This window comes from Anastrepha ludens, chromosome 4, assembly GCF_028408465.1.
Source record: "Anastrepha ludens isolate Willacy chromosome 4, idAnaLude1.1, whole genome shotgun sequence".
In the NCBI taxonomy this organism is placed as follows: Eukaryota; Metazoa; Arthropoda; class Insecta; order Diptera; family Tephritidae; genus Anastrepha; species Anastrepha ludens.
Genome location: NC_071500.1, coordinates 74,119,558 through 74,137,840, shown reverse-complemented (window position 1 = coordinate 74,137,840; position 18,283 = coordinate 74,119,558). Strand labels below are relative to the sequence as shown.

The window sequence follows — 18,283 nt, the reverse complement described above, 5'->3', positions numbered from 1 at the left end:
TGGGACGTATTGCCTGGATCCTTCCAACAGGAATGAATCGAGCCGCAGCGGCTGTGAGCACCTTGTGGATTTCGTGATGATGCCCTCTGTAAATTCCCCGAAGCCGGCCTAATAAGCTTTGTTGAAATTAATGTATGACTAGTGATTCGCGGAAACAAAGTCAGCAGGTCTCTCAATCGAGATAATAATGGGCAAGTGGTTTGAGGCAAGCGATAGCATAGGTATTTATGGCTTGTCCTATTTATCAGACCAGTGCTAACAATTGGTATGTCAGGCGAAAGTCGAATCGTCTATCTGCTCTGCCAATTAATGTCCTCTACGATCGTTTGGCAGGCTTGAATGCTAAAGATTGTGATGTGCATTGGAATCGCCTACTACCAATCGCCGGCTGAGCAATACAAACACGGCGGCGAGAAGCTGCTAAGATGCATGCATCGGCTTCTATGCAAAATATGGTCGGATTTTAAGTGTGCTCTGCCCAATCCACAAGAAGGATTAGTCTTCTAAATATCGCGTATAAGGTCCGAGGAAACGTATTGCATGAAAGGTTGAGCCCACCATCAACCAACTGATTGGACCTTATCAGTGTGACTTTCTTCTTTTTAATTGACGCGATAATCGCTTACGCGATTTTTTCCGAGTTTAACAAAGCGGGCCATTCGTTTCTTTCTCGTGCTAACCGGCGCCAGTTGGACACACCAAGTGAAGCCAAGTCCTTCTCCACCTGATCTTTCCAACGCAGAGAGGGTCTTTCTCTTCCTCTGTTAGCACCAGCTGGTACCGCATCGAATACTTTCAGAGCCGGAGCGTTTGTCTCGGACGGAATGACCCAGCCAAAGAAGCCGATGGATCTTTTTGCGCTGAACTATGTCTATTTCATCGTAAAGCAAATACAGCTCATCGTTCCATCGCCTGAGATATTCGCTGTCGCCATGGGACGCTTCCTCAGATATTGCGCCATACGTTAGGACAGGCATGGTGAGAGCCTTGTGGAGTGTTAGTTTTGTTCGTCGAGAGAGCACTTTACTACTCAGTTGTCTACTTAGTCCAAAGTAGCACTTGTTGGCAAGAGAGATTCTACGTTGGATTTCAAGGCTGACATTGGTATCGGTGTTAATGCTGGTTCCTAAATAAACGAAGTCTCCTACAACCTCGAAATCATAACTGTCAACAGTGACGTGAATGCCGATACGCGATTGCGCCGACTGTTTGTTTGATGATAGGAGGTACTTCGTTCTGTCCTCGTTCACCACCAGAAATGACGTTTGATGCTGTTCCACATGGCATTCGTATTATAGTTGTTATCAGGAGTTTCAACTCTATCTAACTTATTCAATATGAGTAGTTTCAGTTTTTTTTTTTCAAATTTCTGATCCGTCGAAATTTTTACTTGGGGGACTTTAGCATTTCAGTTACTATAGGGTGGGCCATGTAAAATTTGTTTTTTGAATCGGCTATAAAAAAAAACTCAATATTTTTTCAAACTTTTTTTTTTTCATTTTGAAGATTGAACATTGTCATTTATGAATGAAAAATAATATCGTTCAAATGACTGCCACGACTGGCTTTACAGTAGGCCATTGGATCAACCCAAGTTTTAAGCACATGTTCGATTGTTTGGGCTCCAATTTCATGAATGGCAACTTCGATTTCGTGTTTTAAAGCATCAATCGTCAAAAAATTAACGGTAACACCTTTGCGATAATAAAGCATAGCATGCAAACTTTCAAAATCCGCTAACGACATGAAAGATCGAAAAGTTAACTTTGGGTACCCCACTTGGGAAAAGTTGACTCAAAATGTACATATGTACGTCTTAAAAAGAAATTGGGATCGGGCTAAAGCTCATATATGTTTTGTATATCATATTTCACTAAGTATTCATGCAACAAAAAATGTGGACCTTTTATCAAACCGTCTGCAAGGCCTTCGTTATTCCTTTAAAAAAATTTTGAACTCGTTTTTTTTTTTATTTTTGGTCCAAGAAACATTTAATAACAAAATAATAAAATTTTTATGTTGTTTCTAAGTGATTTTTAAATTCTTTATACAATTTATTCCTGAAATTTAATAACTCTTTATATGAATGTATAGTGACATTAATAACAACTCAATTACATCTCTTAATAATACTTAAGCAAAATAAAATTGTATCACTTGTGAAAGAAAAATATTCAATTAGAGATCGATTGAGGATATCCCAAAACGACGGGACTACAAAAATTCTACAATTCAATTGAGATTGAAAAGTATGCACAAAAGTAATCTAAACTGTTCCTATTCACTCACTGCATTGCCAATACTTTGAAATGATAGACGATTTTTCTATATTTACACAACCATTTAGACGAACACGCATGCACCATTAGTATGCGAATCATTTTTGTTGTAACAATCCCTTAATCAATCCTCTATACAAAATTACTCAATAAATAAGATATTTGGCTCAATATACAAATTATTTAGTATTGGTCAAATAGAAAAGCGACAATAATTTGTTAAAATGCAAACAAAACACATTTAAAAAAAATTCACCTTATTCTGTAGGAAAAACATTGCGAAATTCTGGAAAAAAACTATTTTGATACCTTTTCACAAAATTTAATTAAAGAAGTTTCAATATTTAGTGTATGTAAAGAAAAACCAAATAAGGAAAAAACTACAATTTTCTAGGTAAGATAAAAAGAGTTATTAAATATCAACAATAAATTGTTTAAACAATTTGAAACGCTTTCAGAAACAACATAGTAATACATTTTTTTGTTATTGAAACATTCTTATGCAAAAAAAAACAATGAGATAAATATTTTTGTTTCCAGGGTCTCTTTAAAAAATAGTTATACATTATTTTTAAAGCGTAGGGTATCGTTTTTTGGACATTTTTGAAGGGATATTAAAAGAGAAGATTTAATAATATTGAAATTTTATAACAAACTAGCGGACCTCGCCCGCTTCGCTGAAAGAGAATAAAATTAATACAAAACAAAGCAAATTCTTTGATAGAATTTCATTCGAACTTTATTGGAACACTTTTTGGTAGACAACGTTTTTGGTTTTTCCATCTTTCGCGTAAATGAATAATGACGATGGTTTGCCTACTCGTGAGCAAGCTACACACGTTGAGAAAAAAATGGGTATTCTAAATTAATACCGCACATTTGTAGAGACTGTCCTTGCGCCTTATTAATTGTAATAACGAAGGCAAGGCGAATAGGGAACTGCAAACGTTTGAAATCGAATGGTAAATCCGTCGGAATCAGTGGAATTCTGGGTATCAAAACGTCTTCTCCTTTGTACTTCCCTTTCAAAATTGTTGCTTCGACAACGTTACCCATTAGCTTCTTTTATATCATTGATGTCCTTATTTTTCCCAGCTAAAATTGCTTTTTGAGCTGAGCTGAGCCAATCATGGCTTTTGTAATGTTGAACTATGTTTGGAAATACACTCTGTATCAATGCCTCTTTAGACTGTACAAAAGTGCAGAAATTGGTAGGCAATGTAATCATTCCTGTTGGATCGACAGACATTTGGCCATTTCCGATTTTCAGTAATTGGTGTGAAAATTCAGCTGCTGACGGATCGTTCTGTAGTTGAACACGTACGTTTGTAGCAAGTGTAAGCGTGTTTACATGTCTGCATAAATACGATGATTTTAAGCATGCATTGATTTCATCTGCAGTCGTACACTTTGGGATCACAGGTAATGTTTGCCTGAAATCTCCAGCCAATAAAATCATGGCACCTCCAAAGACTGTTTGGCTTCCTCGTAGATCTTTCAAAGTTCTATCAAGTGCTTCCAATGGTTTCTTGTGTGCCATAGTACACTCGTCCCATACGATGAGCTTACATACTTTAAGGACTTTTGCCATTCCAGATGTTTTCGAAATATTACATGTTGGTGTTTCATTTACCTGCATATTCAAAGGCAACTTTAATGCAAAGTGTGCTGTGCGACCGCCTTCCAGTAATGTAGCCGCTATTCCGGAAGAAGCGAGTGCCAATGCAACGTTATTATCTGATCGAATTGTTGCTAATATCAATGAAATCAAAAAGGCCTTTCCTGTTCCCCCAGGAGCATCCAAGAAATACAATCCACCAGTTCCATGGCTAACATTATTCATGATTGTATCATAAACATGCTGTTGTTTATGTTTACTCTCCGTCGAAAAAAAATTGCAACTTAGCAACACGACACAAATCGTTTCACAATAACGAAAAATTCGCATATTTATTCAAAAAAAGTTGTACATACCTATAAAACGAGTGTTAATTCGAAACTTAATCTAAGAATCGAGCAAGTTCTGCGGCAATTTTCACTAAAAACACAATTTGTACAATATTTTGATTTTTTCTTCCCCTAGTGGATCCCTATAATATGAAAAAAGAACGAATAAAATTGGCCTCGTATCGGCCCAAAAAAATGCGTACAAACGAACATCATTTCATTTTTATATACATATATAGATTTACGGAAAAGTGCATTTTTCTTATGCGAATTCAATGATAATTTTCAAACGGGTAAATGTTAAATAAAAATAAATAAAATAATAAATGCCAGAAATTTGGCTGGATAAGATATATTTAGGAGGTAGAACCGACGTAGCCGAATGGGTTGGTGCGTGACTGTCATTCGAATTTCCGTGAAACCCCAAAATGAATAATAAAACTGTAGGTTCCTTCTAATAGGAGGAGGAGTTTGGCCAAACACTCAAAACGAGCGTAAGCGCCAATTTCGAGTATATACTTATATTCATATATACCAAAAAAAAAACTTTTGTTGGCCCATCCTAATGCGTATACATACATATGTGGAAAGCAACATCAAGTAAGTAATATGGTATACTTATGTATACGTAAGTATGTGCATATACATATACATATATATTTTTATGACTGTAGAGCTAAGAAAAATTGATGAGATCTACCACATACTTTTATGATATATACATATGTATGTATATACATATTTTTCATATATAAATACAAAAATGAGCTTTTTAAGTGTTTTTACAAACGGGAGAGAAACACTACTCTGCGGCTGAGAGTTGCTAACAATCGTTGAAAGCGTTTAAAAGCACGTTCACTTTCGACCAATGTTTTCAGTGCCCGTTTAGATACACACCTATGTGTACAAGCGTGCTAGTGCAATTAGTAAAAGATACATTTAGTGAGCAAAGCGCGCGCATTAATTGAGGTAATCAAACTTTTTAAATTTATAATTACTTCATTTCGTTGTTTTTGTGACGAAACTAGTGTGACTGAAAAACGAAATTCAAGTATAAACAAACGATCAAATTAGAAAAGTAGAAAACGAGTTTAATTTGTGTGTTGTGCATCAGAAGAAAAGTGTAGTAAACAAATAAATATATGCATTTTAAATTAATAAGAAATAGTGCGCAGTAATGACGCAAGAAACAAATGTTATACGCTTATGAAAACACACGCATAAAAGCACCAAACAGTCGGATCGATGCCAATGCATTTAGATATGATTGTATTTAGCAATACAATTTTCAAAAAAAGGAAAGAAGATCTTCAACATTTAGTCAAAATAATATAACGACTGCATACTATTTATATGCGGAATAAAGCTTAGACATCTTGTATGTTTCAACACTTAGTTTGATACAATTTGCAGTGAATAATTAATAATTTCGTGGTTCTTATAGGAAATAATTTCTTATATTAGAATGATATTAATTTCTACTTTATGCATTGTAATAAATTAAAAGTGTGTGTGTATGGGATTCAACTAATTCGTTTTGGATACTTTGTGGGATGTTAACATTTTACGAACTAATTTCACAAATTTTCTAAAAACCTGTTTATCTTTCGATTTACGCTGCAGTAAGAGTTTATATTCATAATTGTTTCTAGTATTAGTCGTACATATGTATAGTGAAAGCTAAAAGTGATATACGTATGAAATAATAATTTTTCAATTCTTTTACTTAAATAACAACTTCATACCTATTAAAACGTTATGTCATAAATCTTAATATATGCTTAAATTAGCCCTTGGCCGCCACACCTTCAATAAGTCAATCGTAATCAAGTGTTTATATCATGCGTGGCAATGTAGAAAGGTTGAAGTTTTTGTATTGATTTTTATTTTAGATTAATAACTATACATAAATAAAATTTTACTTTTACTAATGATTTAAGGTAACTTTAGTTCATTTCGAGAATATTCCTATTACCTGCTATTATAGAATTCTCATCTTTTCAAGTGGGTTTGAAGTACAGCTTATCTGGTTTTTTCAATCTCCATACTTGAAAATACAACCTATGTATGTACACCGCCTGAATTGATAACACCAAACTGCACGAATTTACACAAGGAAAAATTAGATTTTCTTATTGATCTAGTTATAATGAGGGCATTTCTCCAATGTCGAACGCGACATTCGTACGCATTCAAAGTAAAAAAAACATATACCAAAACATTATTTTATTTTGACAAAAAGCGAAAACTATAGCACTTGATTAGCACTATGATTGGTGCTAAGGTTGATTTTGGGAAATTGTTCGTTTTCAAGATAATTACAAAAAATCAAGCCATTCGCATGCGACAAAAACAGAAGTCGCTTTCAAAGCAAAAAAATCAAACACTTTTTCAGCGAAACCTGAAGAAATATATTAATGCGACTAATTTTTAAATATTATGCATTGATGTATCTTAATAATGCTTTTTATTTTATTCAAAAATATTAAGTAGTTTATTTTTTATTTAATTTTAATCACTGTCGCATGCGACATTTTGTTCCATCATACTTTTTATGTTTATTTTTTTACTTTTTATGTAATTAGTCATGCAAACGACGATTATAAATAATTTTTAATATATTCAATATATTTATTTTCACAACCAAAATTATAAATTTAACAAAATATCTTCAATAAAGAAAAACAAAAATAAGTATATTAATCTTATATACTATGTAAAAACAAAGAACGGAAACTAACTTAACTGAGAATAGTATTACTAATGTCAAATAAAATTCTTTTAATGGAATATGCAGTCCTAGCTGCTTCTAACTGTTGGCCATCGCAACAAAACGAATGCAACTGGGATATACCTGGAATATTTTTCACTTGCTTCCATTTTTCGTCCAACTTATAATGAAGAGGCAAATTTTCAATCTGAGCAGATGGCATAAAATACATTTTAATTCCATTTGTGTTGTTTTGTGCACATTGATAAAACGATAGTGCATCTGGTAAAACAACGTTTTTAGATTTTGTTATTTGCCACACTTTTCTTTTAATGACGGCTCCAACTCCATCAACGGCTCCCTTTCCGTGAGAACTGGCATTACTAGTCATTAACATAAAGCCCTTAGCTACTAATTTGCCTTCAATTATAATGGCGTCTTTCTTTCCCGAAGCTTGCACACTAATATTATCATTCTGATAAAAAGCATTGATGGCATTAATTAGGCTTTCTGGTACGGTTCTGCTGGATTGGTTAAAGTTTTTCTTTTCTTCAAACTGCTTATATTTTTTTACCAGGACTTCAGGAACTTTTAGCCTTCTGTGCATGTCTTTTGGCATCGCTTTCTCTACTTTTTTAACAGCTTTCGCCAAGGTTTGTCTACATTCGTAAGATGCGTTTTGGCTTTGACGTGCATATGACATTCCATTTTCTAAGAGTTTTTGGCGCCTCTCTCGTTGTCGTATTCAGCCAGTGCTCTCCACGTCTGTCTAGCTTTCCGCATTCTTTCCTTGATTCTTAATTTATAGTTTTGTAATTTTATTTCATCATCCTTAACCTTTCTCTCCACCGTTTACAGTTCGCCTTATTTTTCTCGGCGCCGTTTTTACTCATCTACATTCAAAAATTTTATATTTTGTATTTACATATACTAATATAATAAAGATATTTTCGAACGAAAATTTATTTTGAATCAGTACATTTTACACTTACGATGTCGCACGTTAGAAGCTTTAAATAAGTAAAAAGAGCAAACCGCTGATTATTTTCCAGCAAAGTTTTGTTTATTTAATTAGCAATAAAAATATCTATTTGCTACTAATATTTGATGCAAATTGTACAAATACCTTCGACTCACTGATAACAAATGTTCTTTTTCAATGTCGCACGCGACATCGAGTTATACGGTAAATCAAAGAAAAAATTTACCGTAATTGGCAATCGCATCGTTCCTTTTACATTTTTCTTACATCCTTTACATATAAACCGAGATTTAAAAAAGCAAATGTCACGGCATAATATATCTCATCAAGATCATTAATCAAAACAAAACATGCAACAGTAATGTTTAAAACGGAACTTTTGCACTGGTTCGACTTTGCATTCGAATATTTCAAAATGTGGTATGTACAAATGTAAAATTTGTTTACATTAGTTACATGTGATAGATTCCCTATAAAAATATGTTAAAACAACATAATTTTATAGACTTTGAATTTTTTGGCTTCGATTGACATTTCTGTGGAAATGCCCACATATATACACAGATGGACAAAAGTCACCGTCATGTAGTATCTAGAAGATTATAACATCTCCCGTGCCCAGAATATAATGGAATCATGAAAAGTAGCATATTTAACAAAAACTATGATTTATTTAATTTCTATTTCAGTTTAAATATCTTTCTCTTACTAGCCCATTTTTGGAAAAATGAAAAACAAAATATTTTTGTCACCTTTTTGGAGGACAAAATTCACCGTCACGTCAGCCCGGCTTGCCTTTTAAAATAATTTTAACAAAAATTTAAGCCAATCTGGCTCCTTTTTTCAGTGAGTTCGTTTAGTATGGTAGCTTTAAGACTGATCTGTATACATTCTATAACGGTACTTAATTAAAAAATTTTACTGACGCCGCGTGATTGTTAAAAATGGATCAAAAAAGGAGAGAAACCACAATTGAAGAGAGAAAAATTATTTTAAATGCGTACAATCAAAGCAAGACCATTCGGGAGATATGCTCATTAGTAAATCGTCCACGCACCACTATTACTGGAACAATAAAAAGATTTAAAGATGTACCAAAGTGCAAATATTTGGCAAGGAGTTGACGACCGCCGGCACTACCTGAACGTGAAATAATAAAAATAGTTAAAAAAGAGCCAAAAACTCCGTCAACAGAAATTGCTGCATCGATAAAGGAAAGCACTGGCACACTCGTTCACCCACGTACTGTGCGCAGGGCGCTGAATTCCGCTTGTTATAACGCCAGAGTATGCAGAAAAAAACCACAGATCAGCAAGGTCAACCAAACGAAGCGTCTTTCCTTCGCAAAAGAGCATTTAAGCAAGGAAATAGATTTCTGGGAAAAAGTTATCTTCTCTGATGAAAGTAAATTTTGCATATATAAATCAGACGGACGTGTTTTAACGTGGAGAAAGCAGGGCGATGCATTAGCAGAGAAGCATATACAAATAACTGTGAAACACGGTGGTGCTGGAGTCATGGTACGGGGATGCATGTCGGCGGCTGGTGTCGGAGAGCTCGTCTTTATCGATGAAATAATGGACAAAGGACTTTATTTGAATATCCTTAAAGAAAATCTCCAAAAAAGTTCTCAAAAGCTTGGCATTGAATCAGACTATTATTTTCAACAATGCAATGACCCCAAGCACACCGCAGAAATAGTTCGTTTGTGGGTCTTGTACAACACTCCCATACCTGAAAACTCGCCACAGTCACCCTACCTGAATCCAATAGAACATTTATGGGACAATTTGGATCGGCGCATTCGGAAGCATCATGTTACCTCAAAAAATATGCTTAAGCAAACGCTGCTACAGGAATGGCAGGAAATAAGCCCAGATGTTACCGAAAAACTGGCTCATTCGATGCAGAAACGATTGCAAGCTGTCATCAAAAACAACGGCAAACACACATCGTACTAAAATAATATTAGCTCTTAAATTGATTAAGTACTTTATTAAATGACGGTGACTTTTGTCCACCAGAAATGCACACAGCAACCATTATATGCCTTTTTTTTATAAATACTTCTTGAATTAGCCTTATGTTTAAACTGAAACAGAATTTAAATAAATAATAGTTTTCGTTAAATATACTACTTTTTATGTTTCCATTATCTTCTGGGCGCGGGAGATGTTATAATCTTCTAGATACTAAATGACGGTGACTTTTGTCCATCAGTATATATAATTGGCGCGTACACCCTTTTTTGTGTGTTTGGCCGAGCTCCTCCTCCTATTTGTGGTGTGCGTCTTGATGTTGTTCCAGAAATGGAGGGATCTACAGTTCCAAGCCGACTCCGAACGGCAGATATTTTTATGAGGAGCTTTTTTATGGCAGAAATACACTAGGAGGTTTGCCATTGCCTGCGGCCGACGACCGCTATAAGAAAAATGTTTTTCTTAATTTGGTGTTTCACCGAGACTCGAACCGACGTTCTCTCTGTGAATTGCGAATGGTAGTCACGCATCAACCCATTCGGCTACGGCGGCCGCCAATGAAAATTATATGCTAGTTATAATACAGCGCTTCTTTCTGGTTGCGTTAATTTTCAACAAAATATTATTTGTTTACTATTTTATGCCAACAAAATTGTGGAAAGAGGAATGCAGTGAAACCTCAAAGTAATGAGCCTTGGTAAAATGAAAAACTCAATATAACAAAATATTTGCTGAGTACCCTCAAAAAACCTCATTGTCACGAAATTTTCCAAACAAAAATACTATATAGATATTACTCGTGTTCCATAGATTTTGTGATATTAATACATTTGTCAGTCTTATTCTTCACCATTTTCAATCTGTCGCTATAAAATTTACTTTACGTCATATTTGAATTTTGATAACCATGTTTATTTTCGATGTGATAATTTACATCACCTGGTATATTATACTTTATACAACACATACTTTATTTTTATGCTCCGGTTTTTATATGCATCATTGCAATAACAAATTGGCTGAAAAGTCCCACATCTAACACGTTTTCTTTTATTCAAAATTACCTTTATGCATTAACGTAATTTCCATCAAGAAAAACGAAATCATTCCAGCGCCGCTCTAACATTTCTATGCCACTTTTGTAGAACGATTTATCTTTTGCCTCAAACTAGGTTTCAGTTTCAACGATAACCTCTTCATTCGATTCGATGCGGTAAGAAATTTACCGGCAAACACTTTTTTTGGGTCCTGCGAACAGCCAGTCGTCGATGGGAGCCTAATCTGGCGAATACGGTGGTTGCTTCCACGCAATTCGAAATTCTATATATGTAGTTTAGCCATTGTTTTGATAAATTTGTGACTGACTCGGTTTTGGTCAACGGTGAGCAAATTCACTTTGAACAGAGTTTTCTCATAATCAAATACTCGTGCAATATAAAGCCAACACGTTCTTTTGATATATTTATGATGTTAGTTCACTCACGCAACATCACTTTTCGATCATTCAAAACGATTTTGTGAATTTTTTAATATTTTCCGCCTCATTTGAACGAGCATTTTGAAATCAGCAAACCATCGTTTTATTGTTGTTTCTGATGGAACGGAGTCCCAACACTTTTCAAGCCATTGCTTCGCTTGAACGGTATGTTTCCCCATGAAGAGGCAGTGTAAAATTAAAACACAAATTTTTTTTTCGTTCCATTGTTTTGAAAATAACAAAAGTAGAGTCACTCTTAGCACAATAACTCATGAACGCATCAATAGAATATCATGAAATTTTAACAGCTGTCTTTTTAAAGTTAGTACTAACTGAAAAAGAGGTGAATGCAGTAAAACTGGTGTCATCTATGTGTTAGGCCGGGGCTTTTCAGCACATGTATGCTGCAGAATAAATTTTTATTTATGTATCATATATAGGTATGTATGTACATGTTATATTTGTGCAAACATACAGATGCATGAATGAATATATATACGTACACACACTGTACGGATGCAGAAGGTGGCGTCTTCCGAAAACCCCAACTTTGTTTTTCGCGATTTTGATAACCACAAAACAAAATGAAGAGAAGTTACTTATTTCTAAATATTCAGTAAATGGCTTGGTGATATTGAGATTTTAAGAGTTGTGATTTTTAAATTAAACAAACTAATAAAAATCGAGTGAAACCACGAATTATAACAGAACTCGATTTTTTTGCGTTTTTTGCCGATACAAAATAATTTTTGCTTTGACGCTTTGTTATTCCTTACTCAGTGATATCCCTAATCCCTTACTTCCTTGATAGCGAACTTTCGCCGATGAAATTCGCTTAGTTATTCGATTCTTTTAACAAGAATGATAGAAAAGATGATTGCGCCTTCCGAATTCGCCGTGTCGAAAAGTTCATCTATAATATAAAAAAACAAAAGGAAGGGGAATTACTTGTTTGTAGAAAGGAAGAGTAGACGAAAGCAATGGAAACAACCAAACACAAGAAGTTATACGCACACAGACCTACTTTCTTTCCATGGCGTCATCCGCATAAAAACGCAAACAACTGCATTTGGAGGCTTTATATCAATTTGTGCTTTCACTATTTAACCCAGCGGCCTTCGTTTTCAGTAGTTTGATTAGTTTAAATCTCACAAATAACAATACTACCAAGCCATTCACTGAATTTTCACAAATATGTAAATGTATTGCGAAGGGAGCTGACGTCAGACTTATAATCAATATTATAACACTTTTGTTAATTGCTATTGAGGATGTTGGAGTTATTTCGATTATTTATTATACATATATTGTTAGGTTAATGGACCCATCATTCAACTCAAGGGAGGGCGAAAGTGAACGAATTGTTTCAAGTAAAACAGTTCATTGTACTTTGCGCACTATCTTTTTTTTTGTTGTTGTTGAGACCGGTCAACCCTATTGCCGCCAGAGCTGGCGGTATCAACGGTCAATATTTCTTTTTAATATAAATGAGGAAGGAACTGTCTTTACGGTGAATGACGAGGGCTATTAAGCCGTTTTTTTGTTTCGTAAAATTAATTATCTAGAAGTCAACGACATTTTTTTGAATAAGATTGTTAATTGTTGTACTGTTCGAATGGACCATACAATTGTTGTACTGATCGAATGGACCATACAACATGTAGTAGCCGCGGAAATATTATATTCAAAAAATAAATGCCATGAAATTATCTACCAGATAATAATAAACAAAATTCATTCCAACAATATTTCTTTTGTATTATCATTATAAGTTCTTTAAAAACACCCTTTATTTGAAAGCATTCCTCCGGCAGTAGAATATGAAAATAGGACGCTAAAAACCAAACAAAATGAAAAAAATTTAGTTTTCCAAATTTTTATTTGAACTAGAAAATAGTTTTTTTAACCTTATAAAGAGACTTAAAAAGCATTAGTTTTGTTCATAGAGAATGGGCTTTGTTATTCAATTGCCTACTTAGTCGAAATTGCACTTTTTGGCAAGTTAGACTCTCCATTAGATTTCAAGGCAAACAAGTGTACTTTGGACTAAGTAATCAATTGGGTAGTAAAGTCTTCTCTCGATGAGCGGAAATCTCATTTTATATATCTCTCGTTATGTCCATCCTGTTGTATGACACAAACGGCCCTTGGAGTGGCCGATGGAAAGATACTGGGGCGGATTGAAGAACCTTTGTGCGTTGACAACGACAAAGGCACCGGGACGTAACTAGTTTTGGCCATTCTTGAGCCAACAAGACGTAGTTCATGGCGAGGAAACGACCCTAAAATTTGCGGAAAACGTTGCCGATGAAAGCAGCGCAAATTTTTATGAATTCATTGGTTGTACAATTGACTCAGTTTACACCGAGCAAAACAGTGTTTTGAAAGAAATTTCCGAAGGACGAAGTACTCGAGCAAAAGAAAATCGATGGCAAATTAATGAAATAAAAATAACAAGAAAGAAAAAAATAACCAAAGGATGGAAGAAATAAACCGGTAGAAATTGGAAACGGTAAAATAGCGCATTATATTTATAACATGAAATTAATAAAGAAAATTTGTTGTTGTGAGTATCTGTTCATATTAAATATAGGTATGCATGTATGTATGTAGATGATTTATGTATATAAACATATATGTGTTCAAATAAAAAACAAAGATCTTAAAGTCTAATGCTAATTTATTAGTTATTGGTTTGCATGCCCAGCAATACAAAGATGTGTGTATACAAGGCAATACCTTCAATGAAATGCTTGAATTTAAGTAATGAATTTTAGGCAGTAAAATATTGCTCGAAATCGCTCTAGATAAAATGCTTAACTAAAAGGTTGAAAAAGGTAAAAAAAAAATATTTGCTTCAGTTTGTTTTGCACATATGCATAAAAATTTAAATAATTCAAAAATTAGGGACATTGTTAGAATCAGTGTATAGAAAAATGCTATACTTCCAAATTATTTTATGTATTATGACCTATGCAGCTGTTATTTCAAGATTTATTTTGATTCATTCTATTAATAAATATAACCACACTTCCCCTCCATTTACAATGGTCTGTATTTGTATTCAGCATTTCTATTACCTACCATTTTTAGGTCATGACTTTCATGTTCGTTGACCATTACGTACATGCATACATACATATAGTATGTTACGGCTGCGACAAGTGTTGTGTTATTTGACTAACAAACTTTGATGCATAAAGGAGAGCTTCTTACAAATATCGGGATCGGCTTTTCAGCAAACCAATTGTGCGCCCAATTACATAGCAAATGGCATACGGTGAATTTCTGCAATTGCGTCATTACTTTCCGAGGCGTATCCAGAATCTGCCGAAATCCAGGTAATTCGAGCGTGGATCTTGCTAAGAAATTTCCTGTCATAACTTTGGTTCCAAATGAAGGAACCGTGACACAAAGCCGAGTGGCTTGTATCTACTGCCAATATTTTTAATTGAATGCCTGTCCATATACATACATATAAACTTGGTCTTTGCTTTCTGTAAAAATTTTCCATAGATGAAACTGTCTCCGGAGTAGGCATCTGCAGTTGACTATAATCGCAAATGCGGGTTGCAGCATGCATATAGTGAAAAGTATTATCTTGAAAAAGGTGCTTCTACCAATGCTGACATATCAATCTTTAATTATTGCCAGTTGGAATGAGCCACTGCCTAAAAAACGAAGTATCGTCATGAGTAGCGTATATATATACGAGTAGATACAGTCGAACTTCCATATAGTGAACTCGCACGGGACCTGAAAATCACTTCACTATATAGAAACTTCATTATAAAGAAACATTGATTTTTTATGTAATTTTATTTAAAATAATCAGTGAGTTTGGTTTGAATTACAGTCTTCCATTTTTCATTTTCAATAAAAGCTTCCAAATCATGTAGAGAGTTGAAAACATTAATCGGCACGTCACTCCTGATTTCCACAAAGGTCCTAATTTCGCTAATGGATGAAGCAGCTTGTATCAACGTAGGTAATGCCTCCTTAGTTTCTGCCAATTCTTCAACGGTCAAATCGTGTTCATCGTTATCTGAAATAATATTTACATATTAAATTTTTGTTTGACTATAAAAAGATAAATGCTTACCAGGTTCAGCTGGAACTCCGCGACTTTCAAAAATGCTGTTGAGAATATCTTCTTCGGATGGGTTGTCCCAAGTCTGCACACCATTATCAACATTTACGTAGTCATCAAACGATGCATCGATATTTGCTACTTTTTTAAATGAAGACTGTAAAGCAGCCAAATCCGATTTTGAAAGAAGGTCCTCTTCATCCCAATGCTCAAATGGAATCTGAATAGCATCTTTTGAAAATCCAGCCTTTTTAAAACAGTTGGCAATTGTTTCTGGTTTAACACAGACATTCCGTATATTGCTAAGATTTCGAACTGCTTGCAGCAAGTCTATGGCCATAACAGAATTTCCCTCATCCACTTGAGTCAATATATTCGTTAAAATTCGTTTTCTGTAATGTTGTTTCATGTTGTAGATAATGCCTTGGTCCATTGGTTGCAGTAACGAAGTCATGTTGGGAGGAAAATAAGCGAGATGAATGTTTCTCAACTTGTCTCTTACATCTTTAGGGTGGGCAGTGCAGGGTACTTTTTCCCGCGGGGCCGGAGTTCTCAGAGGGGCCCGGACTCGAGATTATACGTATTTATAAGAATTAGGCATTATTGGAAAGGGCCCGCACTTGCAATTTTCCCCCGGGGCCCGGAATTTTCCCCCGGGGCCCGGATATGCTCTCTACGGCTCTGCTCGTCGGCATTAAAAATGTCGTTAATGTTGTAATTTTCAATTAATTTCGGTAAGACGTTCGTTACCCATTCATCACGGTTTTCTATGTTGGCGTCAGCACTTTCCCCACATAATGTCTTTTGAATAACGCCATGCCGACTTTTGAACTTGTCTAACCAATCTGTACTTGCCTCAAATTCGTGGGGTCCTAGTGCTTCCGCAAAATCTGTGGCCTTTTGCTTCAATAATGGTCCAGATAAAGGGAGATTCTTACCACGTGCAACGAGTAACCATTTCAGCATTGCTTCGTCAATATCCTCAAAATTACAAGGTCGAAGTCTTTTGCGTTTGATATTTACTGCCAAATCCTCCGCATTTTTTAAAATCACTTCCTTATTTTTTTAAAATATTTGATAAAGTGCTGGGAAGAACTCCGAATTCTTTTTTTTTTTCTTTTCTTCATTAACTTTGTTAATCATTAATAACTTTTTTTCAAGCGAAATGCAGCTTCGATGCGTCATTTTAACTTCAATCACTGAATAAAACTGTAATAGCTCAGCTCTTTCTGTTTTAATTTTGGGATTCCCCTCATTACAGTTTGTCCACATCTAACTGTAATTTTTTGCAACAGAAAACTTTTGAAAAAATTCACTATATGGAGACAAAAACTTAGGACGCTTGAATTTCCAGCTGTAAAATTTGTTCATTATATAGAAAACTTCACTATATAGAAATTCATTATAAGGAGACAAAAATACACCGAAAGTAGAACGAAAAAGCAGTGTCTTCGAAACCAGTTCATTATAAGGAGAGCTTCATTATATGGAAGTTCATTGTAGAGAAGTTCGACTGTATATCGATAGGGTTATGTGAAATAAATTTCTTTAATTAGTAACTTACTTGTGATCTAGCTTTTGAAATATGCCCACAAGTAATTTTAAATTACGATTTTTTTGTTTTGAATACGAAATAGCACGCCTTCTAGACTCAACGCATTCAAAAATCATTGGTGCTGGAATAATGCAATTTAATTTAAATTTATTTTTATAAAAAATAAATAAAAAAAAAAAAAAATAAATAATTGGCGCGTACACTTCTGTTAGGTGCTTGGCCGAGCTCCTCCTCCTATTTGTGGTGTGCGTGTTGATGTTGTTCCACAAATGGAGGGACCTACAGTTTTTTAAGCCGACTCCGAACGGCAGATATTTTTATGAGGAGCTTTTTCATGGCAGAAATACACTCGGAGGTTTGCCATTGCCTGCCGAGGGGCGACCGCTATTAGAAAAATGTTTTTATTAATTTTGCTTTCACCGAGATTCGAACCAACGATCTCTCTGTGAATTACGAATGGTAATCACGCACCAACCCATTCGGCTACGGCGGCCGCGTATAAATAACTGCTGCTAATAACAGCTGTTTTAAACGATTATGGAATCTCAATGAAATTGATTCAAAAACAATGAGAACTATTCTTAACAAAGCCGATTACAGTGAATTCTCATTAAGTATATTGGCTCTGCAAAATTTTTGACTTTTGCAGGCAATCTCTTATGGGCTGACACTCACAGTCAGCAACTTTTGTCTGCCCAAAAGAGGGGTCCGCTCAAAAGAGGATAATTTTTCCCTATGACTTATTGTAGGAAAAAATGTCCGCTCAAGTGAAGTGTCCGTCTAGAGAGGCCAGTTATGAGAGTTTGCACTGTATTTGAATAAATATGTACGAGTATGTGTTTATTTCTATGTTCCTTTTAAAAACGAATTTTCATTCATCCGAATTTTTTACAGGCAATAAAATATGAATTTTCTAGTTAGTATAAAAGTTTTGAAATTTATAATTAATAAAAGAAAAATTTAAAGAAGCCCCATATATATGAGGCAATCAAGCAAAAGTATATTGTTACATGCATACATCTGTAGGTACTAAAATAATTCAAGAGTAAATACCCAAATTATGAAAATCTTGCCTAACAAATGTATAAACAATTTGTCACTCTATCTTATTGTTTATTGTATGGCGTATTGCATAGAATGAGTGGTAATTACACCTAAGTTATTTGGGAAACTATTAAATACATAGAGGGTGATGCAACATGTTTTTTATTTAACTGTTGATTGGATGAAAAGTTTTATAAATAGTTCTAAATTAGCTAAGCTC

The 18,283-nt window shown here is 34.6% G+C and overlaps 1 protein-coding gene across 1 annotated transcript in view; it reads left to right on the top strand.

The window, feature by feature from the left end:
• Positions 1 to 5,084: 5,084 nt before the first annotated feature.
• LOC128859824 (multiple inositol polyphosphate phosphatase 1) overlaps positions 5,085 to 18,283 on the top strand; it is a 28,462-nt gene continuing 15,263 nt past the window's right edge. The window contains exon 1 of the mRNA XM_054096917.1: positions 5,085 to 5,195. The gene's annotated coding sequence lies outside the window, so the exon portion shown is untranslated. The remainder of the gene's footprint in view (positions 5,196 to 18,283) is intronic.